The sequence below is a fragment of the Chiloscyllium plagiosum genome, unplaced genomic scaffold (genome assembly GCF_037043375.1).
Source record: "Chiloscyllium plagiosum isolate Xiang-an unplaced genomic scaffold, Cpla_swu_hap1 HiC_scaffold_6, whole genome shotgun sequence".
In the NCBI taxonomy this organism is placed as follows: domain Eukaryota; kingdom Metazoa; phylum Chordata; class Chondrichthyes; order Orectolobiformes; family Hemiscylliidae; genus Chiloscyllium; species Chiloscyllium plagiosum.
In genome coordinates, this window is record NW_028270144.1 from 50,922,684 (window position 1) to 50,945,300 (window position 22,617).

General features: G+C 59.9%; 1 long non-coding RNA gene across 2 annotated transcripts in view; it reads left to right on the forward strand.

Moving 5' to 3' along the window:
- Nucleotides 1-862: 862 nt before the first annotated feature.
- Nucleotides 863-22,617, forward strand: part of LOC122551131 (uncharacterized) — an 80,073-nt gene continuing 58,318 nt past the window's right edge. Inside the window, exons 1-2 of one of the 2 annotated variants that reach the window (XR_015757354.1) lie at nucleotides 863-970; nucleotides 1,396-1,457. This is a non-coding gene — a long non-coding RNA (uncharacterized LOC122551131). Of the gene's footprint in view, nucleotides 971-1,211; nucleotides 1,458-22,617 lie in introns of those variants that run through there. The other variant, XR_015757353.1, reaches the window with a different exon arrangement.

The following is a 22,617-nucleotide window of genomic DNA, read 5'->3' on the forward strand; positions in this document are numbered from 1 at the left end:
AATTAAAGTTGATATTAAAATTTGCAACAAAACTTCAGCAATGCTTTTGGTAAGGTCCTAAACGGAAAACTGATAGTGAAGAAATCCAAAGAAATGTTGGTTAATTGGATCTAGGATTGGCTGAGTGGCAGGAAAAAGAGATTGGTGGTCAAGGGGAGTGTTTTGTGATTTGGAAATATGTGTCCAGTGGAGACAAAGGAGGCAAGTAAATACATGATGATTAATGGGACCTGGGAAGCACTGAGGATCAGAGGAACTTTATACATGGTTCCTAAAGATAGTGGAACATGTATATAAAGTGATTAAGAAGGCAAAGGGGAAAGTTGCCTTTATTAACTGAGGCATAGAGTTTAAGAGCAGGAGGATAGGCCACAGCCAGAGCCAGAGCATAGTGTGCGGTTCTGGAATCCATGTTATAGGAAGAATCTGATTGCACTCGAGAGAGTGCAGCAGAGATTTGCCAGCTTGGAGTCTGGGCTGGAGCGTTTCAGTTACTAAGAGAGAATGGACAAGACCAGAATGTTTTCCTTTGAGTAGAGGAGACCAAGGGGGCCATACTTGAAATGTATAAACTTATGAGGGTGATAGAGTGGACAGGAAGGAACTTTTCCTTTTGACAGAGGAATCAGTAACCAAGCGGCATAAATTTAACGTAGTTTAAGGAGTTTAGAGGTGAAGTGAGAATAAATGTTTTCACGCAGAGGGTGGTGTTAATCTGGAACTCACTGTCTGTAAGGGTGGTTGAGGTAAAATCCCTCATAACATTTAAACAATAATTTAGTTGTAAACTTGGAGCCAAGAGACTGATAAAATGGCCAATAAATGCAAGTGTCTCTTTATCAGGCGGGAGTTAGATCTGCACTTCGATCTGCGGTCGTTCCCGTCGTTTCCAAATTGCTCAATGGATAAGAATTTCCACCCACCCTGTTGAGAAACCGTGCAATTGCTGTATTGTAAGCTAATGACTAAGGTATCCTTGCAATGTGTACCTGCTGTGGAACACCTTAAATCTATATTCCGAATATGTCACCTAAGTATTAGAGTATGCTTTAGCGATGCCAGCGCCATTGTTGTGACTCTTGCTGGTCCAGGGTATATGTGACGCCTCGCCTGGAGGAATTGACACTTTGGTTTCTGTTTTGGTTTGCGGAGCCCGAAAAGCTTTCTCTTTCGAATTGGTCTGATTGCAGAATATTCCGTTTAGAGGGAGAGACAATAGTTGGTCCCAGCAAGAATGTCCTCTCGATCTTCGCTTTAGTTTAAACTTAGTGTAGTCCGGGTGAGAAAGCAATGGAAAGAAAGGAGTAAAACAACATGCAAAATCTAGAGGAAAAGTTTTAAGGGGCTGTTGGTCTCGGGCAAGAACTAACAGTTTGTGTTTCTGTATGTTCACAGCGTCACTGGCTGATCGATTCTGTCATTTGTTTAAATCCATTTGTAGAGGGAACGACAACAAGGTAACGTGACAAAGAAACATTGCCGGGTTACCAAGCCGTCTGAAAACATCTGATAATTGTAAATCTCAAAAGCCTAGCGGAAAAGTGCACGCTTAGACGTTTAAAATTTCTACACAACATGAAAACATTGCAGGGCAGACAAAACAGCAGCCCGAATCGAATTGAATAATGACAAGATGGGGGAGGCGATGAATGGATGGGGGGTGTGTTCGCTGTTGGTTTACAAACCAAATATGATTTGCACTGTAAAGAGTGTGTCGGGTAGGTGTCTGCTGTGTTTATTACAGCAACTGCTGTGTGTTTTTAAGAGTTCTTAATGATAGTGTTTCTCCTCCACACGCCAGTCATCGTCTGACTCCAAAATAGTTCCAGGCGATTCTCCGACAACAAACGACTTTTCTGAATTCCGAATAAACTCAAGGTCAATGTATGTGCGGCATCCTTTAAAATTACCTGAACAAGAATGGAAGAGATTTGAATATTGTGTTCATCAGGGCATGGATTCCAATGTGAGATATTTCGCTCCTGACTAAAGCGTGCATTTAGACTGAGCCCTGTGTGTCTTAACAGGCTGACGCCGTCCAGTTGGGACTGTCCTGTGGGGGGGTTGTCCTGTGGGGGGTCTGGCCTGTGTGGGGGTGTCTGGACTGTGTCGGGGTATGTCCTGTGTGGGGGGGTTTGTCCTGTGGGGGGGTCTGGACTGTGTGGGGACTGTCCTGTGTGGGGGGACTGTCCTGTGTGTGGGGACTGTCCTGTGAGGGGGGACTGTCCTGTGTGGGGGGACTGTCCTGTAAGTGGGGTCTGTCCTGTGTGTGGGGTCTGTCCTGTGAGGGGGGACTGTCCTGTGAGGGGGGACTGTCCTCTGTGGGGGGGTCTGTCCTGTGTGTGGAGGTCTGTCCTGTGTGTGGGGACTGTCCTGTGAGGGGGGCTGTCCTGTGTGTGGGGGTCTGTCCTGTGTGTGGGGGTCTGTCCTGTGTGTGGGGGTCTGTCCTGTGTGGGGGGACTGTCCTGTGTGGGGGGACTGTCCTGTGTGGGGGGTCTGGCCTGTGTGGGGGTCTGGCCTGTGTGGGGACTGTCCTGTGTGGGGACTGTCCTGTGTGTGGGACTGTCCTGTATGGGGACAGTCCTGTGTGGGGGTCTGTGCTATGTGGAGACTGTCCTGTGAGGGGGGTCTGTCCTGTGAGGGGGGTCTGTCCTGTGTAGGGGGTCTGTCCTGTGTGGGGGGTCTATCCTGTGTGGGGGGTCTATCCTGTGTGGGGGATCTATCCTGTGTGGGGGGTCTGCCTTGTGTGGGGGTCTGCCTTGTGTGGGGGTCTGGCCTGCGTGGAGGGACTGTCCTGTGTGGGGCCTGTCCTGTGTGGGGCGTCTCACCTGTGTGGGGGTCTGGCCAGTGTGGGGGGACTGTCCTGTGTGGGGGGTCTGTCCTGTGTGTGGATTGTCCTGTGTGTGGGGGTCTGTCCAGTGTGGCGACTGTCCTGTGAGGGGGGTCTGTCCTTTGTGGGGGGACTGTCCTGTGTGTGGGTCTGGCCTGTGTGAGGGTCTGTCCTGTTTGGGGACTGTCCTTTGTGTGGGTACTGTCCTGTGTGGGTACTGTCCTGTGTGGGGGGCGGTCATGTGGTCGGTCTCTCCTGTGTGGGGACTGTCCTGTGTGGGGACTGTCCTGTGTGGGGGGATTGTCCTGTGTGGGGGACTGTCCTATTTGGGGGGTCTGTCCTGTGTGGGGACTGTCCTGTGTGGGGGTCTGTCCTGTGTGGGGGGACCGTCCTGTGGGGGGACCGTCCTGTGGGGGGACCGTCTTGTTTGGGGGGTCTGTCCTGTGTGGGGGTCTGTCCTGTGTGGGGGGACTGTCTTGTTTGGGGGGTCTGTCCTGTGTGGGGGTCTGTCATGTGTGGGGGGTCTGTCCTGTGTGGGGGGTCTGTCCTGTTTGGGGGGACCGTCCTGTTTGGGGGGACCGTCCTGTTTGGGGGGACCGTCCTGTTTGGGGGACTGTCCTGTGTGGGGGGACTGTCCTGTGTGGGGGGTCTGTCCTGTGTGGGGGGACTGTCCTGTGTGGGGGGACTGTCCTGTGTGTGGGTCTGGCCTGTGTGAGGGTCTGTCCTGTTTGGGGACTGTCCTTTGTGTGGGTACTGTCCAGTGTTGGTACTGTCCTGTGTGGGGGGCGGTCATGTGGGCAGTCTCTCCTCTGTGGGGACTGTCCTGTGTGGGGACTGTCCTGTGTGGGGGGATTGTCCTGTGTGGGGGACTGTCCTATTTGGGGGGTCTGTCCTGTGTGGGGACTGTCCTGTGTGGGGGTCTGTCCTGTGTGGGGGTCTGTCCTGTGTGGGGGTCTGTCCTGTGTGGGGGGACCGTCCTGTGGGGGGACCGTCTTGTTTGGGGGGTCTGTCCTGTGTGGGGGGTCTATCCTGTGTGGGGGGTCTGTCCTGTGTGGGGGGTCTGACCTGTGTGGGGACTGTCGTGTGGGGTGACTGTCCTTAGGGGGGGGCCTGTCCTGTGTGGGGTGACTCCTGTGTGGGGTGACTGTCCTATGTGGGGAACTCTCCTGCGTGGGGGGACTGTCCTGTCTTGGGTTTGGTCTGTGTGAATGACTGTCCTGTGTGGGGACCGTCCTGTTTGGGTGGACTGTCCTGTGTGGGGAACTGTCCTGTGTGGGGGACTGTCCTGTGTGGGGGACTGTCCTGTGTGAGAACTGTCCTGTATGGCGTCTGTCCTGTGTGGGGTGACTGTCCTGTGTGGGGGGGTCTGTCCTGTGTGGGGGTGTCTGTCCTGTGGGGGGGGGGGGGTCTGTCCTGTGTGGGGGGGGGTCTGTCCTGTGTGGGGCGTCTGTCCTGTGTGGGGGGACTGACCTGTGTGTGTGTCTGTCTTGTGTGAAGGTCTGTCTTGTGTGATTCTGGATCAGTGGTGCTGGAAGAGCACAGCAATTCAGGCAGCATCCGAGGACAGGCAAAATCGACATTTCGGGCAAAAGCCCTTCATCAGGAAAAAAGGCAGAGAGCCTGAAGCATGGAGAGATAAGCTAGAGGAGGGTGGGGGTGGGGGTGGGGATAGAGTAGCATAGAGTACAATAGGTCAGTGGGGGAGGAGATGAAGGTGATAGGTCAGGGAGGAGAGGGTGGAGTGGATAGGTGGAAAAGGAGCTGGGCAGGTCGGACAAGTCCGGACAAGTCAAGGGGACAGTGTTGCTGGAGGTTAGAAACTAGGATGAGGTGGGGGAAGGGGAAATGAGGAAACTGTTGAAATCCACATTGATGCCCTGGGGTTGAAGTGTTCCGAGGCGGAAGATGAGGCATTCTTCTTCCATGCGTCTGGTGGCGAGGGAGCGGCGGTGAAGGAGGCCCAGGACCTCCATATCCTCGGCAGAGTGGGAGGGGGAGTTGAAATGTTGGGCCACGGGGTGGTTTGGTTGATTGGTGCGGGTGTCTTGGAGATGTTCCCTAAAGCGCTCTGCTAGGAGGCGCCCAGTCTCCCCAACGTAGAGGAGACCACATCGGGAGCAACGGATACAATAAATGATATTAGTGGATGTGCAGGTAAAACTTTGATGAATGTGGAAGGCTCCTTTAGGGCCTTGGATAAAGGTGAGGGAGGAGGTGTGGGCACAGGTTTTACAGTTCCTGCGGTGGCAGGGGAAAGTGCCAGGATGGGAGGGCGGATCGTAGGGGGCGTGGACCTGACCAGGTAGTCACGGAGGGAATGGTCTTTGCGGAAGGCGGAGAAGGGTGGGGAGTGAAATATATCCCTGGTGGTGGGGTCTGTTTGGAGGTGGCGGAAATGTCGGCGGATGATTTGGTTTATGCAAAGGTTGGTAGGGTGGAAGGTGAGCACCAGGGGCGTTCTGTCCTTGTTGTGGTTGGAGGGGTTGGGTCTGAGGGCGGAGGTGCGGGATGTGGACGAGATGCGTTGGAGGGCATCTTTAACCACGTGGGAAGGGAAATTGCGGTCTCTAAAGAAGGAGGCCATCTGGTGTGTTCTATGGTGGAACTGGTCCTCCTGGGAGCAGATACGGCGGTGGCGGAGGAATTGGGAATACGGGATGGCATTTTTGCAAGAGGTAGGGTGGGAAGAGGTGTAATCCAGGTAGCTGTGGGAGTCGGTGGGTTTGTAGAAAATGTCAGTGTCAAGTCAGTCGTCACTGATGGAGATGGAGAGGTCCAGGAAGGGGAGGGAGGTGTCTGAGATGGTCCAGGTAAATTTAAGATCAGGGTGGAATGTGTTGGTGAAGTTGATGAATTGCTCGACCTCCTCGCGGGAGCACGAGGTGGCGCCAATGCAGTCATCAATGTAGCGGAGGAAGAGGTGGGGAGTGGTGCGGTGTAATTACGGAAGATCAACTGCTCTACGTAGCCAACAAAGAGACAGGCATAGCTGGGGCCCATATGTGTGCCCATGGCTACCCCTTTGGTCTGGAGGAAGTGGGAGGATTCAAAGGAGAAATTGTTAAGGGTGAGGACCAGTTCGGCCAAACGAATGAGAGTGTCGGTGGAGGGGTACTGTTGGGAACGTCTGGAGAGGAAAAAACGGAGGGCTTGGAGGCCCTGGTCATGGCGGATGGAGGTGTAGAGGGATTGGATATCCATGGTGAAGGTTAGGTGTTGGGGGCCGGGGAAACGGAAGTCTTGGAGGAGGTGGAGGGCGTGGGTGGTGTCTCGAACGTATGTGGGGAGTTCCTGGACTAGGGGGGATAGGACAGTGTCGAGGTAGGTAGAGATGAGTTCAGTGGGGCAGGAGCATGCTGAGACAATGGGTCGGCCAGGGTGGTCAGGCTTGTGGATCTTGGGAAGGAGGTAGAACCGGGCAGTGCGGGATTCCTGGACTATGAGGTTGGAAGCTGTGGGTGGGAGATCTCCTGAGGTGATGAGGTTCTGTATGGTCTGGGAGATGATGGTTTGGTGATGGTGGGTGGGGTCATGGTCAAGGGGGCGGTAGGAAGAGGTGTCCTCGAGTTGGCGTTTGGCTTCAGCGATGTAGAGGTCAGTGCGCCAGACTACCACTGTGCCCCCTTTCTCCGCTGGCTTGATGGTGAGGTCGGGATTGGAGCAGAGGGATTGGAGGGCTGCGTGTTGTGAGGGTGAGAGGTTGGAGTGGGGGAGGGGGGGTCGACAGGTTGAGGCGGTTAATGTCCCGGCGGCAGTTGAAAATGAAGAGGTCGAGGGCAGGTAATAGGCCAGCGCGGGGTGTCCAGGTGGATGCAGTGTGTTGGAGGTGGGCAAAGGGGTCCTCGGAAGGTGGGCGGGAGTCCTGATTGTGAAAGTAAGCTCGGAGGCGGAGGAAGAATTGTTCGATGTCACGGCGTGTATTAAATTCATTGATGCGTGGACGGAGGGGGACGAAGGTGAGTCCTTTGCTGAGGACTGATCGTTCGTCCTCAGTGAGGGGGAGGTCTGGAGGGATGGTGAAAACTCGGCAGGGCTGGGAGCCGGGAGCTGGTGTGGGTGTAGAGCTGGGAGTGGGGTCGGAGCCAGTACCTGGAGTGGGTGTGATGGTGGGGGGAATGGGGATAGAGTCATGAGCAGGGGTAGTGTTCCCCTCAGGGTTCTGGGGGGGTGGGGATAGTGACAGTGGGGTCTGTGGGGGGCGTGTCAGCAGAATGCAGGTGAGTGGCGCTGGTGGGGGCGGAAGTGGTGGCAGACACGGCAGTAGGGGTGGCGGAAGTCACTGAGCGTGTGGCATCGGCGATGATGAGAGGGCCGGAAGTGGCTGTGGGAGTGGCCATGATGGGGGCGGAAGTGACATCATCAATCAGCGTGGGGGTGGAAGCTGCATCAGCCGCATGGCTAATGGTGTTTCCGAGGCCAGGGGAATCTTCTGGAATGTTCGAGGAGCGCTGGTTATGGAGCTGGGTAGATAAAAGTTTGTTGTACTTACAGTTTTTGATGTTTGAGATGGAATTGAAATACTGTTTGTTGAGAGTATGAATTCTCCTGAGGATGTAGTACAGAGTGGGTCCTTTGCAATTCTGAGAGAGTGTGGCCCTCAGCTGAGGCAGGGCAGACTGTAGAGAGGTTAGGTACCGGCGCATTGCTGCAAGCGTGGAGCGGAGGATCTTGATGGAGAACCGTTGCTGGTGTTTTTGAATCTGTAGTCTGTACTGTTTGTTCTGTTCGGGTCCGAACTCTGCTGGTTTAAAGGTGGTCCGGAGTCCGTGTGGGATGAGTTGGTTACGGAGGCAGGCACTGAGGAAGCAAATGTGGCTGTAGTAGCGGGTTTGTTTCAGGACATGGTTGAAGAGCTTCAGGGCAGAGGAAATGACCTGGGAGTTGCAGTGGGTGAGAGACTCCCTCAGATTCTTGTAGAGAGAGGATACCTCTTCCTCCGCTACATTGATGACTGCATTGGCGCCACCTCATGCTCCCGCGAGGAGGTCGAGCAATTCATCAACTTCACCAACACATTCCACCCTGATCTTAAATTTACCTGGCCCATCTCTGACACTTCCCTCCCCTTCCTGGACCTCTCCATCTCCATCAGTGACGACCGACTTGACACTGACATTTTCTACAAACCCACCGACTCCCACAGCTACCTGGATTACACCTCTTCCCACCCTACCTCTTGCAAAAATGCCATCCCGTATTCCCAATTCCTCCGCCTCCGCCGTATCTGCTCCCAGGAGGACCAGTTCCACCATAGAACACACCAGATGGCCTCCTTCTTTAGAGACCGCAATTTCCCTTCCCACGTGGTTAAAGATGCCCTCCAACGCATCTCGTCCACATCCCGCACCTCCGCCCTCAGACCCAACCCCTCCAACCACAACAAGGACAGAACGCCCCTGGTGCTCACCTTCCACCCTACCAACCTTCGCATAAACCAAATCATCCGCTGACATTTCCGCCACCTCCAAACAGACCCTACCACCAGGGATATATTTCCCTCCCCACCCCTCTCCGCCTTCCACAAAGACCGTTCCCTCCGTGACTACCTGGTCAGGTCCACGCCCCCTACGATCCGCCCTCCCATCCTGGCACTTTCCCCTGCCACCGCAGGAACTGTAAAACCTGTGCCCACACCTCCTCCCTCATCTCTATCCAAGGCCCTAAAGGAGCCTTCCACATTCATCAAAGTTTTACCTGCAAATCCACTAATATCATTTATTGTATCCGTTGCTCCCAATGCGGTCTCCTCTACGTTGGGGAGACTGGGCGCCTCCTAGCAGAGCGCTTTAGGGAACATCTCCGAGACACCCGCACCAATCAACCAAACCACCCCGTGGCCCAACATTTCAACTCCCCCTCCCACTCTGCCGAGGGCATGGAGATTCTGGGCCTCCTTCACCGCCGCTCCCTCACCACCAGACGCATGGAAGAAGAACGCCTCATCTTCCGCCTCGGAACACTTCAACCCCAGGGCATCAATGTGGACTTCAACAGCTTCCTCATTTCCCCTTCCCCCACCTCATCCTAGTTTCTAACCTCCAGCAATACTGTCCCCTTGACTTGTCCGGACTTGTCCGACCTGCCCAGTTCCTTTTCCACCTATCCACTCCACCCTCTCCTCCCTGACCTATCACCTTCATCTCCTCCCCCACTGACCTATTGTACTCTATGCTACTCTATCCCCACCTTCGCCCTCCCCTAGCTTATCTCTCCATGCTTCAGGCTCTCTGCCTTTATTCCTGATGAAGGGCTTTTGCTCGAAACGTCGATTTTGCCTGTCCTCGGATGCTGCCTGAATTGCTGTGATCTTCCAGCACCACTGATCCAGAATCTGGTTTCCAGCATCTGCAGTCATTGTTTTTACACCGTCTTGTGTGATGGTCTGTCTTGTGTGATGGTCTGTCTTGTGTGATGGTCTGTCTTGTGTGATGGTCTGTCTTGTGTGATGGTCTGTCCTGTGTGATGGTCTGTCCTGTGTGGCCGAACTGTCCTGTTGGGGTACTGTACTGTGTGGGGACTGACCCGTGTGGGGGGATGTCCTGGGTGGGGCGTCTGTCCTGTGTGGGGCGTCTGTCCTGTGTGGGGCGTCTGTCCTGTGTTGGGGGACTGTTCTGTGTGGGGGACTGTCCTCTGTGCAGTCTGTCCTGTGTGGGGGGGTCTGTCCTGTGTGGTGGCCTGTCCTGTGTGTGGATCTGGCCTATGTAGGGACTGTCCAGTGTTGGGGTCTGTTCTGTGTGGGGTCTGTCCTCTGTGAGGTATCTGGCCTGGGTGGGGGTCTGCCCTGTGTGATGGACTGTCCTGTGGGAGGTCTGTCCTATGTGTGGTCTGGCATGTGTGGGTGTCTGGCCTGTGTGGGGGCCTGGCCTGTGTGGGGGCCTCTCCTGTGTGAGGGGTCTGTCCTTGTGCGGGTCTGTCCTGTATGGAGACTGTCCTGTGTGGGGGTCTGTCCTGTGTGGGGGTCTGTCCTGTGTGGGGGTCTGTGTGGAAGTCTGTCCTGTGTGGGGTCCAGGCCTGTGTGGGGGGTCAGTCCTGTTTGATGGACTGTCCTGTGTGGGGGACTGTCCTGTGTGGGGGACTGTCCTGTGTGTGGTGTCTGGCATGTGTGGGTATCTGGCATGTGTGGATGTCTGTCCTGGTGGGGGGTCTGTCCTGTGTGGGAGACTGTCCTGTGTGGGGGGACTGGCCTGTGTGGGGGGACTGGCCTGTGTGGGGGGACTGGCCTGTGTGGGGGCTCTCCTGTGTGGGGGACTCTCCTGTGTGGGGGACTATCCTATGGGGGCTCTATCCTATGGGGGGTCTATCCTATGGGGGGTCTATCCTATGAGGGGACTGTCCTGTGGGGGGACTGTCGTGTGGGGGGACTGTCCTGTGTGGGAGGACTATCCTGTGTCGGGGTCGGTCCTGTGTCAGGGTCTGTCCTGTGTGGGGGCTGTCCTGTGTGGGGGGACTGACCTGTGTGGGGGGATTGTCCTGTGTGGGGGGATTGTCCTGTGTGGGGGGACTGGCCTGTGTGGGGGTCTGTCCTGTTGGGGGACTATCCTGTGTGTGGGTACTGTCCTGTGTGGGTACTGTCCTGTGTGGGGGGCGGTCATGTGGGCGGTCTCTCCTGTGTGGGGACTGTCCTGTGTGGGGACTGGCCTGTGTGGGGGACTGGCCTGTGTGGGGGTCTATCCTGTGGGGGGACTGTCCTGTGGGGGGACTATCCTGTGGGCGGACTGTCCTGTTTGGTGACTGTCCTGTGTGGGAGGACTATCCTGTGTCGGGGTCTGTCCTGTATCGGGGTCTGTCCTGTGTCGGGGTCTGTCCTGTGTGGGGGGTCTGTCCTGTGTGGGGTGTCTGTCCTGTGTGGGGTGTCTGTCCTGTGTGGGGGGTCTGTCCAGTGTGGGGGGTCTGTCCAGTGTGGGGGGTCTGTCCAGTGTGGGGGGTCTGTCCAGTGTGGGGGGACTGTCCTGTGTGGGGGGACTGTCCTGTGTGGGGGGACTGACCTGTGTGGAGGTCTGTCCTGTGTGGAGGTCTGTCCTGTGTGGAGGTCTGTCCTGTGTGGCGGGCCTGTCCTGTGTGGGGGGCCTGTCCTGTGTGGGGGGCCTGTCCTGTGTGGGGGGCCTGTCCTGTGTGGGGGGTCTGTCCAGTGTGGGGGGTCTGTCCAGTGTGGGGGGACTGTCCTGTGTGGAGGTCTGTCCTGTGTGGAGGTCTGTCCTGTGTGGCGGGACTGTCCTGTGTGGGGGGCCTGTCCTGTGTGGGGGGCCTGTCCTGTGTGGGGGGTCTGTCCTGTGTGGGGCGTCTGTCCTGTGTGGGGCGACTGTCTTGTGTGGGGGGACTGTCCTGTTTGGGGGGACTGTCCTGTGTGGGGACTGTCCTGTTTGGTGACTGTCCTGTGTGGGAGGACTATCCTGTGTCGGGGTCTGTCCTGTGTGGGGGGATTTCCTGTGTGGGGGATGTCCTGTGTGGGGGGACTGACCTGTGTGGAGGTCTGTCCTGTGTGGGGGGACTGTCCTGTGTTAGGGGACTGTCCTGTGTTAGGGGACTGTCCTGTATGGGGGGACTGTCCTGTGTGGGGGGACTGTCCTGTGTGTGGGACTGTCCTGTATGGGGACAGTCCTGTGTGGGGGTCTGTGCTGTGTGGGGCCTGTCCTGTGAGGAGGGTCTGTCCTGTGTAGGGGGTCTGTCCTGTGTGGGGGGTCTATACTGTGTGGGGGGTCTGGCCTGTGTGGGGGGTCTGGCCTGTGTGGGTTGTCTGGCCTGTGTGGAGGTCTGGCCTGTGTGGGGGGACTGTCCTGTGTGGCGCGTCTCACCTGTGTGGGGGGCGTCTCACCTGTGTGGGGCGTCTCACCTGCGTGGGGGTCTGGCCTGTGTGGGGAACTGCCCTGTGTAGGGGGTCTGTCCTGTGTAGGGGGTCTGTCCTGTGTGGGGGGGTCTATCCTTTGTGGGGGGGTCTATCCTGTGTTGGGGGTCTATCCTGTGTGGGGTCTGGCCTGCGTGGGGGGACTGTCCTGTGTGGGGCCTGTCCTGTGTGGGGCGTCTCACCTGTGTGGGGGTCTGGCCAGTGTGGGGGGACTGTCCTGTGTGGGGGGACTGTCCTGTGTGGGGGGTCTGTCCTGTGTGGGGGGACTGTCCTGTGTGTGGGTCTGGCCTGTGTGGGGGTCTGTCCTGTTTGGGGACTGTCCTTTGTGTGGGTACTGTCCTGTGTGGGTACTGTCCTGTGTGGGGGGCGGTCATGTGGGCGGTCTCTCCTGTGTGGAGACTGTCCTGTGTGGGTACTGGCCTGTGTGGGGGACTGGCCTGTGTGGGGGACTGGCCTGTGTGGGGGTCTATCCTGTGGGGGGACTGTCCTGTGGGGGGACTATCCTGTGGGCGGATTGTCCTGTGGGGGGACTGTCCTGTTTGGTGACTGTCCTGTGTGGGAGGACTATCCTGTGTCGGGGTCTGTCCTGTGTGGGGGGTCTGTCCTGTGTGGGGGGACTGTCCTGTGTGGGGGGACTGTCCTGTGTGGGGGGACTGACCTGTGTGGAGGTCTGTCCTGTGTGGAGGTCTGTCTTGTGTGGCGGGACTGTCCTGTGTGGCGGGACTGTCCTGTGTGGGGGGACTGTCCTGTGTGGGGGGACTGTCCTGTGTGGGGGGAACTGTCCTGTGTAGGGGGTCTGTCCTGTGTGGGGGGTCTGTCCTGTGTGGGGGGTCTGGCCTGTGTGGGGGGTCTGGCCTGTGTGGGGGGTCTGGCCTGTGTGGGGGGAACTGTCCTGTGTAGGGGGTCTGTCCTGTGTGGGGGGGTCTGGCCTGTGTGGGGGGTCTGGCCTGTGTGGGGGGTCTGGCCTGTGTGGGGGGTCTGGCCTGTGTGGGGGTCTGGCCTGTGTGGGGGGACTGTCCTGTGTGGGGCGTCTCACCTGTGTGGGGCGTCTCACCTGTGTGGGGCGTCTCACCTGTGTAGGGGTCTGGCCTGTGTGGGGAACTGCCCTGTGTAGGGGGTCTGTCCTGTGTGGGGGGGTCTATCCTGTGTGGGGGGTCTATCCTGTGTGGGGGTCTGGCCTGCGTGGGGGGACTGTCCTGTGTGGGGCCTGTCCTGTGTGGGGCCTGTCCTGTGTGGGGCGTCTCACCTGTGTGGGGGTCTGGCCAGTGTGGGGGGTCTGTCCTGTGTGGGGGGTCTGTCCTGTGTGGGGGGTCTGTCCTGTGTGGGGGGACTGTCCTGTGTGGGGGGAATTGTCCTGTGTGTGGATTGTCCTGTGTGTGGGAGTCTGTCCAGTGTGGGGGGACTGTCCTGTGTGTGGGTCTGGCCTGTGTGAGGCTCTGTCCTGTTTGGGGACTGTCCTTTGTGTGGGTACTGTCCTGTGTCGGGGGCGGTCATGTGGGCGGTCTCTCCTGTGTGGGGACTGTCCTGTGTGGGGGACTGGCCTGTGTGGGGGACTGGCCTGTGTGGGGGTCTATCCTGTGGGGGGACTGTCCTGTGGGGGGACTATCCTGTGGGGGGACTGTCCTGTGGGGGGACTGTCCTGTGTGGGAGGACTATCCTGTGTCGGGGTCTGTCCTGTGTCGGGGTCTGTCCTGTGTGGGGGGTCGGTCCTGTGTGGGGGGTCTGTCCTGTGTGGGGGGACTGTGCTGTGTGGGGGGACTGACCTGTGTGGGGGGACTGTCCTGTGTGGGGGGACTGTCCTGTGTGGGGGGACTGTCCTGTGTGGCGGGACTCACCTGTGTCGGGGCCTGTCCTGTGTGGGGGCCTGTCCTGTGTCGGAGTCTGTCCTGTGTCGGGGTATGACCTGTGTCGGGGTATGACCTGTGCGGGGGGATGTCCTGTGTGGGGGGACTGTCCTGTGTTAGGGGACTGTCCTGTGTGGGGGGACTGTCCTGTGTGGGGGGACTGTCCTGTGTGGGGGGTCTGTCCTGTGTGGGGCGTCTGTCCTGTGTGGGGCGTCTGTCCTGTGTGGGGGGACTGTCCTTTGTGGGGGGACTGTCCTGTGTGGGGGGACTGTCCTGTGTGGGGGTCTGTCCTGTGTGGGGGGACTGTCCTGTGTGGGGGGACTGTCCTGTGTGGGGGGACTATCCTGTGTGGGGGGACTGTCCTGTGTGGGGGGACTGTCCTGTGTGGGGGGACTGTCCTGTGTGGGGGGACTGTCCTGTGTGGGGGCCTGTCCTGTGTGGGGGGTCTGTCCTGTGTGGGGAGTCTGTCCTGTGTGGGGAGTCTGTCCTGTGTGGGGAGTCTGTCCTGTGTGGGGGGACTGTCCTGTGTGGGGGGACTGTCCTGTGTGGGGGGACTGTCCTGTGTGGGGGGTCTGTCCTGTGTGGGGGGACTGTCCTGTGTGGGGGTCTGTCCTGTGTGGGGGGTCTGTCCTGTGTGGGGGGTCTGTCCTGTGTGGGGAGTCTGTCCTGTGTGGGGAGTCTGTCCTGTGTGGGGGGACTGTCCTGTGTGGGGGGACTGTCCTGTGTGGGGGGGACTGTCCTGTGTGGGGGGATGTCCTGTGTGGGGGGACTGTCCTGTGTTAGGGGACTGTCCTGTGTGGGGGGACTGTCCTGTGTGGGGGGTCTGTCCTGTGTGGGGCGTCTGTCCTGTGTGGGGCGTCTGTCCTGTGTGGGGGGACTGTCCTTTGTGGGGGGACTGTCCTGTGTGGGGGGACTGTCCTGTGTGGGGGTCTGTCCTGTGTGGGGGGACTGTCCTGTGTGGGGGGACTATCCTGTGTGGGGGGACTATCCTGTGTGGGGGGACTGTCCTGTGTGGGGGCCTGTCCTGTGTGGGGGGTCTGTCCTGTGTGGGGAGTCTGTCCTGTGTGGGGAGTCTGTCCTGTGTGGGGGGACTGTCCTGTGTGGGGGGACTGTCCTGTGTGGGGGGACTGTCCTGTGTGGGGGTCTGTCCTGTGTGGGGGGACTGTCCTGTGTGGGGGGACTGTCCTGTGTGGGGACTGTCCTGTGTGGGGGGGACTGTCCTGTGTGGGGGGGACTGTCCTGTGTGGGGGGACTATCCTGTGTGGGGGGACTGTCCTGTGTTTGGGGACTGTCCTGTGTGGGGGTACTGTCCTGTGTGGGGGTACTGTCCTGTGTGGGGGGACTGTCCTGTGTGGGGGGACTGTCCTGTGTGGGGGGACTGTCCTTTGTGGGGGGACTGTCCTGTGTGGGGACTGTCCTGTTTGGTGACTGTCCTGTGTGGGAGGACTATCCTGTGTCGGGGTCTGTCCTGTTTGGGGGGATGTCCTGTGTCGGGGGACTGTCCTGTGAGGGGACTGTCCTGTGTGGGGGCCTGTCCTGTGTGGGGGCCTGTCCTGTGTGGGGCGTCTGTCCTGTGTGGGGCGTCTGTCCTGTGTGGGGCGTCTGTCCTGTGTGGGGGGTCTGTCCTGTGTGGGGGGTCTGTCCTGTGGGGGGGGACTGTCCTGTGTGGGGGGTCTGTCCTGTGGGGGGGGACTGTCCTGTGTGGGGGACTGTCCTGTGTGGGGCGTCTGTCCTGTGTGGGGCGTCTGTCTTGTGTGGGGCGTCTGTCCTGTGTGGGCGGACTGTCCTTTGTGGGGGGACTGTCCTGTGTGGGAACTGTCCTGTTTGGTGACTGTCCTGTGTGGGAGGACTGTCCTGTGTCGGGGTCTGTCCTGGGTCGGGGTCTGTCCTGGGTCGGGGTCTGTCCTGTGTCGGGGTCTGTCCTGTGTGGAGGGTCTGTCCTGTGTGGAGGGTCTGTCCTGTGTGGAGGGTCTGTCCTGTGTGGGGGGTCTGTCCTGTGTGGGGTGTCTGTCCTGTGTGGTGGGACTGTCCTTTTTTAGATTAGATTAGATTAGATTACTTACAGTGTGGAAACAGGCCCTTCGGCCCAACAAGTCCACACCGACCCGCCGAAGCGCAACCCACCCAGACCCATTCCCCTACATTTACCTCTTCACCTAACACTACGGCAATTTAGCATGGCCAATTCACCTAACCTGCACATTTTTGGATTGTGGGAGGAAACCGGAGCACCCGGAGGAAACCCACGCTGACACGGAGAGAATGTGCAAACTCCACACAGAGAGTCGCCAGAGGCGGGAATTGAACCCGGGTCTCTGGCGTTGTGAGGCAGCAGTGCTAACCACTGTGCCACCGTGCCGCACATCTGTGCCACCGTGCCGCCCATGTGTGGGGGTCTGTCCTGTGTGGGGGGACTGTCCTGTGTGGGGGGACTGTCCTGTGTGGGGGGAATGTCCTGTGTGGGGCGTCTGTCCTGTGTGGGGCGTCTGTCCTGTTTGGGGGGACTGTCCTGTGTGGGGACTGTCCTGTTTGGTGACTGTCCTGTGTGGGAGGACTATCCTGTGTCGGGGTCTGTCCTGTGTGGGGGGATGTCCTGTGTGGGGGGACTGACTTGTGTGGAGGTCTGTCCTGTGTGGGGGGTCTGTCCTGTGTTAGGGGTCTGTCCTGTGTTAGGGGACTGTCCTGTGTTAGGGGACTGTCCTGTATGGGGGGACTGTCCTGTGTGGGGGGACTGTCCTGTGGGGGGGCCTGTCCTGTGTGGGGCGTCTGTCCTGTGTGGGGCGTCTGTCCTGTGTGGGGGGACTGTCTTGTGTGGGGGGGACTGTCCTGTGGGGGGGACTGTCCTGTGGGGGGGACTGTCCTGTGGGGGGGACTGTCCTGTGGGGTGACTGTCCTGTTTGGTGACTGTCCTGTGTCGGGTTCTGTCCTGTGTCGGGTTCTGTCCTGTGTCGGGGTCTGTCCTGTGTGGGGGGACTGTCCTGTGTGGGGGGACTGTCCTTTGTGGGGGGACTGTCCTGTGTGGGGGGACTGTCCTGTGTGGGAACTGTCCTGTTTGGTGACTGTCCTGTGTGGGAGGACTATCCTGTGTCGGGGTCTGTCCTGTTTGGGGGGATGTCCTGTGTGGGGGGACTGTCCTGTGGGGGGACTGTCCTGTGTGGGGGCCTGTCTTGTGTGGGGCGTCTGTCCTGTGTGGGGCGTCTGTCCTGTGTGGGGCGTCTGTCCTGTGTGGGGGGCCTGTCCTGTGTGGGGGGCCTGTCCTGTGTGGGGGGCCTGTCCTGTGTGGGGGGTCTGTCCTGTGTGGGGGGACTGTCCTGTGTGGGGGGCCTGTCCTGTGTGGGGGGTCTGTCCTGTGTGGGGCGTCTGTCCTGTGTGGGGCGTCTGTCCTGTGTGGGGGGACTGTCCTGTGTGGGGGGACTGTCCTTTGTGGGGGGACTGTCCTGTGTGGAAACTGTCCTGTTTGGTGACTGTCCTGTGTGGGAGGACTGTCCTGTGTCGGGGTCTGTCCTGGGTCGGGGTCTGTCCTGGGTCGGGGTCTGTCCTGTGTGGAGGGTCTGTCCTGTGTGGGGGGTCTGTCCTGTGTGGGGGGTCTGTCCTGTGTGGGGGGACTGTCCTGTGTGGGGGGTCTGTCCTGTGTGGGGGGTCTGTCCTGTGTGGGGGGACTGTCCTGTGTGGGGGGACTGTCCTGTGTGGGGGGACTATCCTGTGTGGGGGGACTGTCCTGTGTGGGGGGACTGTCCTGTGTGGGGGGCCTGTCCTGTGTGGGGGGTCTGTCCTGTGTGGGGGGTCTGTCCTGTGTGGGGGGTCTGACCTGTGTGGAGCGTCTGTCCTGTGTGGGGCGTCTGTCCTGTGTGGGGCGTCTGTCCTGTGTGGGGCGTCTGTCCTGTTAGGGGCGTCTGTCCTGTGTGGGGTGACTGTCCTGTGTGGGGTGACTGTCCTGTGTGGGGGGACTGTCCTGTTTGGGGGGACTGTCCTGTGTGGGGACTGTCCTGTTTGGTGACTGTCCTGTGTGGGAGGACTATCCTGTGTCTGGGTCTGTCCTGTGTGGGGGGATGTCCTGTGTGGGGGGATGTCCTGTGTGGGGGGACTGACTTGTGTGGAGGTCTGTCCTGTGTGGGGGGACTGTCCTGTGTTAGGGGACTGTCCTGTGTTAGGGGACTGTCCTGTATGGGGGGACTGTCCTGTGTGGGGGGACTGTCCTGTGTGGGGCGTCTGTCCTGTGTGGGGCGTCTGTCCTGTGTGGGGGGACTGTCTTGTGTGGGGGGGACTGTCCTGTGGGGGGGACTGTCCTGTGGGGTGACTGTCCTGTTTGGTGACTGTCCTGTGTGGGAGGACTGTCCTGTGTCGGGGTCTGTCCTGTGTGGGGGGTCTGTCCTGTGTGGGGGGACTGTCCTGCGTGGGGGGACTGTCCTGCGTGGGGGGACTGTCCTGCGTGGGGGGACTGTCCTGCGTGGGGGGACTGACCTGTGTGGGGACTGTCCTGTTTGGTGACTGTCCTGTGTGGGAGGACTATCCTGTGTCGGGGTCTGTCCTGTGTGGGGGGATGTCCTGTGTGGGGGGACTGTCCTGTGGGGGGCCTGTCCTGTGTGGGGGCCTGTCCTGTGTGGGGCGTCTGTCCTGTGTGGGGCGTCTGTCCTGTGTGGGGCGTCTGTCCTGTGTGGGGCGATTATCCTGTGTGGGGGGGACTGTCCTGTGGGGTGACTGTCCTGTGTGGGAGGACTGTCCTGTGTCGGGTTCTGTCCTGTATCGGGGTCTCTCCTGTGTCGGAGTCTGTCCTGTGTGGGGGTCTGTCCTGTGTGGGGGGACTGTCCTGTGTGGGGGGACTGTCCTGTGTGGGGGGACTGTCCTGCGTGGGGGGACTGTCCTGCGTGGGGGGACTGTCCTGCGTGGGGGGACTGTCCTGCGTGGGGGGACTGACCTGCGTGGCGGGACTGTCCTGTGTGGCGGGACTGTCCTGTGTGGGGCGTCTGTCCTGTGTGGGGCGTCTGTCCTGTGTGGGGGGACTGTCCTGTGTGGGGGCCTGTCCTGTGTGGGGGGTCTGTCCTTTGTGGGGGGACTATCCTGTGTGGGGGGACTGTCCTGTGTGGGGGGACTGTCCTGTGTGGGGGGTCTGTCCTGTGTGGGGGGACTGTCCTGTGTGGGGCGTCTGTCCTGTGTGGGGCGTCTGTCCTGTGTGGGGCGTCTGTCCTGTGTGGGGCGTCTGTCCTGTTAGGGGCGTCTGTCCTGTGTGGGGTGACTGTCCTGTGTGGGGGGACTGTCCTGTTTGGGGGTCTGTCCTGTGTGGGGACTGTCCTGTTTGGTGACTGTCCTGTGTGGGAGGACTATCCTGTGTCGGGGTCTGTCCTGTGTGGGGGGCCTGTCCTGTGTGGGGGGCCTGTCCTGTGTGGGGCGTCTGTCCTGTGTGGGGCGTCTGTCCTGTGTGGGGGGACTGTCCTGTGTGGGGGGACTGTCCTGTGTGGGGGGACTGTCCTGTGTGGGGGCCTGTCCTGTGTGGGGGGTCTGTCCTTTGTGGGGCGTCTGTCCTGTGTGGGGCGTCAGTCCTGTGTGGGGCGTCAGTCCTGTGTGGGGGGACTGTCCTGTGTGGGGGGACTGTCCTTTGTGGGGGGACTGTCCTGTGTGGGAACTGTCCTGTTTGGTGACTGTCCTGTGTGGGAGGACTGTCCTGTGTCGGGGTCTGTCCTGGGTCGGGGTCTGTCCTGGGTCGGGGTCTGTCCTGTGTGGGGCGTCTGTCCTGTGTGGGGCGTCTGTCCTGTGTGGGGGGACTGTCCTGTGTGGGGGCCTGTCCTGTGTGGGGGGTCTGTCCTCTGTGGGGGCCTGTCCTGTGTGGGGGGTCTGTCCTCTGTGGGGGCCTGTCCTGTGTGGGGGGTCTGTCCTGTGTGGGGCGTCTGTCCTGTGTGGGGCGTCTGTCCTGTGTGGGGGGACTGTCCTGTGTGGGGGGACTGTCCTTTGTGGGGTAACTGTCCTGTTTGGTGACTGTCCTGTGTGGGAGGACTGTCCTGTGTCGGGGTCTGTCCTGTGTCGGGGTCTGTCCTGGGTCGGGGTCTGTCCTGGGTCGGGGTCTGTCCTGTGTCGGGGTCTGTCCTGTGTGGAGGGTCTGTCCTGTGTGGGGGGACTGTCCTGTGTGGGGCGTCTGTCCTGTGTGGGGGGTCTGTCCTGTGTGGGGGGTCTGTCCTGTGTGGGGGGTCTGTCCTGTGTGGGGCGTCTGTCCTGTTAGGGGCGTCTGTCCTGTGTGGGGCGTCTGTCCTGTTAGGGGCGTCTGTCCTGTGTGGGGTGACTGTCCTGTGTGGGGGGACTGTCCTGTTTGGGGGTCTGTCCTGTGTGGGGACTGTCCTGTTTGGTGACTGTCCTGTGTGGGAGGACTATCCTGTGTCGGGGTCTGTCCTGTGTGGGGGCCTGTCCTGTGTGGGGGGCCTGTCCTGTGTGGGGCGTCTGTCCTGTGTGGGGCGTCTGTCCTGTGTGGGGCGTCTGTCCTGTGTGGGGGGACTGTCCTGTGTGGGGGGAACTGTCCTTTGTGGGGGGACTGTCCTGTGTGGGGACTGTCCTGTTTGGTGACTGTCCTCTGTGGGAGGACTATCCTGTGTCGGGGTCTGTCCTGTATGGGGGGACTGTCCTGTGTGGGGGGACTGTCCTGTGTGGGGGGACTGACCTGTGTGGAGGTCTGTCCTGTGTGGCGGGACTGTCCTGTGTGGCGGGACTGTCCTGTGTGGCGGGACTGTCCTGTGTGTGGCGTCCTGTGTGGGGCGTCTGTCCTGTGTTAGGGGACTGTCCTGTGTGGGGGGACTGTTTTGTGGTGGGACTGTCCTGTGTGGGGTCTGGCCTGGTGGGGTGTCTGGCCTGTGTGGGGGACTGGCCTGTGTGTGGGTCTCTCCTGTGTGAGGAGTCTGTCCTGGTGGGGGTCTGTCCTGTACGGGGACTGTCCTGTGTGGGAGACTGGCCTTTGTGGGGTCTGTCCTGTGTGGGGGGAGTGGCCTGTGTGGGGGGACTGGCCTGCGTGGGGGACTGGCCTGTGTGGGGGTCTATCCTGTGGGGGCTATCCTGTGGGGGGACTGTCCTGTGGGGGGACTGTCCTGTGGGGGGACTATCCTGTGGGGGGACTGTCCTGTGGGGGGACTGTCCTGTTTGGCGACTGTCCTGTGTGGGAGGACTATCCTGTGTCGGGGTCTGTCCTGTGTCGGGGTCTGTTCTGTTGGTGGTCTGTCCTGTGTGGGGGGTCTGTCCTGTGTTAGGGGACTGTCCTGTGTGGGGGGACTGACGTGTGTGGAGGTCTGTCCTGTGTGGGGGGACTGTCCTGTGTGGGGGGACTGTCCTGTGTTAGGGGACTGTCCTGTGTGGGGGGACTGTCCTGTGTGCAGGGACTGTCCTGTGTGGGGGGATGTCCTGTGTGGGGGGACTGTCCTGTTGGGTGTCTGTCCTGTGTGGGGGCCAGTCCTGTGTGGGGCGTCTGTCCTGTGTGGGGCATCTGTCCTGTGTGGGTGGTCTGTCCTGTGTGGGGCGTATGTCCTGTGTGGGGGGACTGTCCTGTGTGGGGGGACTGTCCTGTGTGGGGGGGACTGTCCTGTGGGGTGACTGTCCTGTGGGGTGACTGTCCTGTGTGGGTGGACTGTCCTGTATGGGAGTCTGTCCTTTGTGGGGGTCTGTCCTGTATGGCGGGTCTGTCCTGGGTGGGGGTCTGTCCTGTGTGGGGGTCTGTCCTGTGTGGGGTCTGTCCTGTGTGGGGCGTCTGTCCTGTGTGGGGCGTATGTCCTGTGTGGGGGTACTGTCCTGTGTGGGGGGGACTGTCCTGTGTGGGAGTCTGTCCTTTGTGGGAGTCTGTCCTTTGTGGGAGTCTGTCCTTTGTGGGGGTCTGTCCTGTATAGCGGGTCTGTCCTGTATGGCGGGTCTGTCCTGTGTGGGGTCTGTCCTGTATTGGGTGTCTGGCCTGTGTGGGGGGTCTGGCCTGTGTGGGGGGTATGGCCTGTGTGGGGGGTATGGCCAGTGTGGGGGGTCTGGCCTGTGTGATGGTCTGTCCTGTGTGGGCGTCTGTGCTGTGTGGGGTCTCTCCTGTGTTGGGGTCGGTTCTGTGTGGGGCATCTGGCCTTAGTGGTGGTCTGTCCTGTGTGTGGGTCTGTCCTGTGTGGGGGTCTGTCCTGTGTAATGGTCTGTCCTGTGTGGGGACTTTCCTGTGCGGGGGGTCTGTCCTGTGCGGGGGGTCTGTCCTGTGCGGGGGGTCTGTCCTGTGCGGGGGGGTCTGTCCTGTGCGGGGGGGTCTGTCCTGTCCGGGGGGTCTGTCCTGTGCGGGGGGGTCTGTCCTGTCCGGGGGGTCTGTCCTGTCCGGGGGGTCTGTCCAGTCCGGTGGGTCTGTCCAGTCGAGGGGGACTGTCCTGTGTGGGGATTGGTACTGTGGGGGGACTGTCCTGTGTGGAGGGACTGTTGTGTGGGTACTCTCCTGGGTGGGGGGTCTGTCCTGTGTGGGGGGACTGTCCTGTGTGGGGACTGTCCTGTGGAGGGGGACTGTCCTGTGTGGGGACTGACCTCTGTGGGTGGTTGTACGGTGTGGGGACTGTCCTGTGTGGGGACTGTCCTGTGTCGGGGGACTGTCCTGTGTGATGATCTGTCCTGTGTGATGATCTGTCCTGTGTGATGATCTGTCCTGTGTGGGGGTCTGTCCTGTGTGGGGGTCTGTCCTGTGTGGGGGTACTGTCCTGTGTGGGGTCTGTCCTGTGTGGGGACTGTCCTGTTGTCGGGGTCTGTCCTGTATGTGGCCTGTCCTGTGTGGGGGCTCTGGACTGTTTGGGGGGCTCTGCCCTGTGTGCGGGTCTGCCCTGTGTGGGGGTCTGCCCTGTGTGGGGGTCTGTCCTGTGTGGGGGTCTGTCCTTTGTGTGGGGGTCTGGCCTGTGTGGGGACTGTTCTGTGTGTGGACTGTCCTGTTAAGGGTCTGGCCTGTGTGTGTGTATATGTGGGAGGGGGGTTCTGTCCTGTGTGGCAGTCTGTCCTGTGTGGGGGTCTGGCCTGGGTGGGGGTCTGTCCTTGTGAAGGACTGTCCTGTGAGAGGTCGGGCCTGTGTGTGTGTGTATGTGGGAGGGGGGGGGTGGTCTGGCCTGTGTGGAGTATCTGGCCTGTGTGGA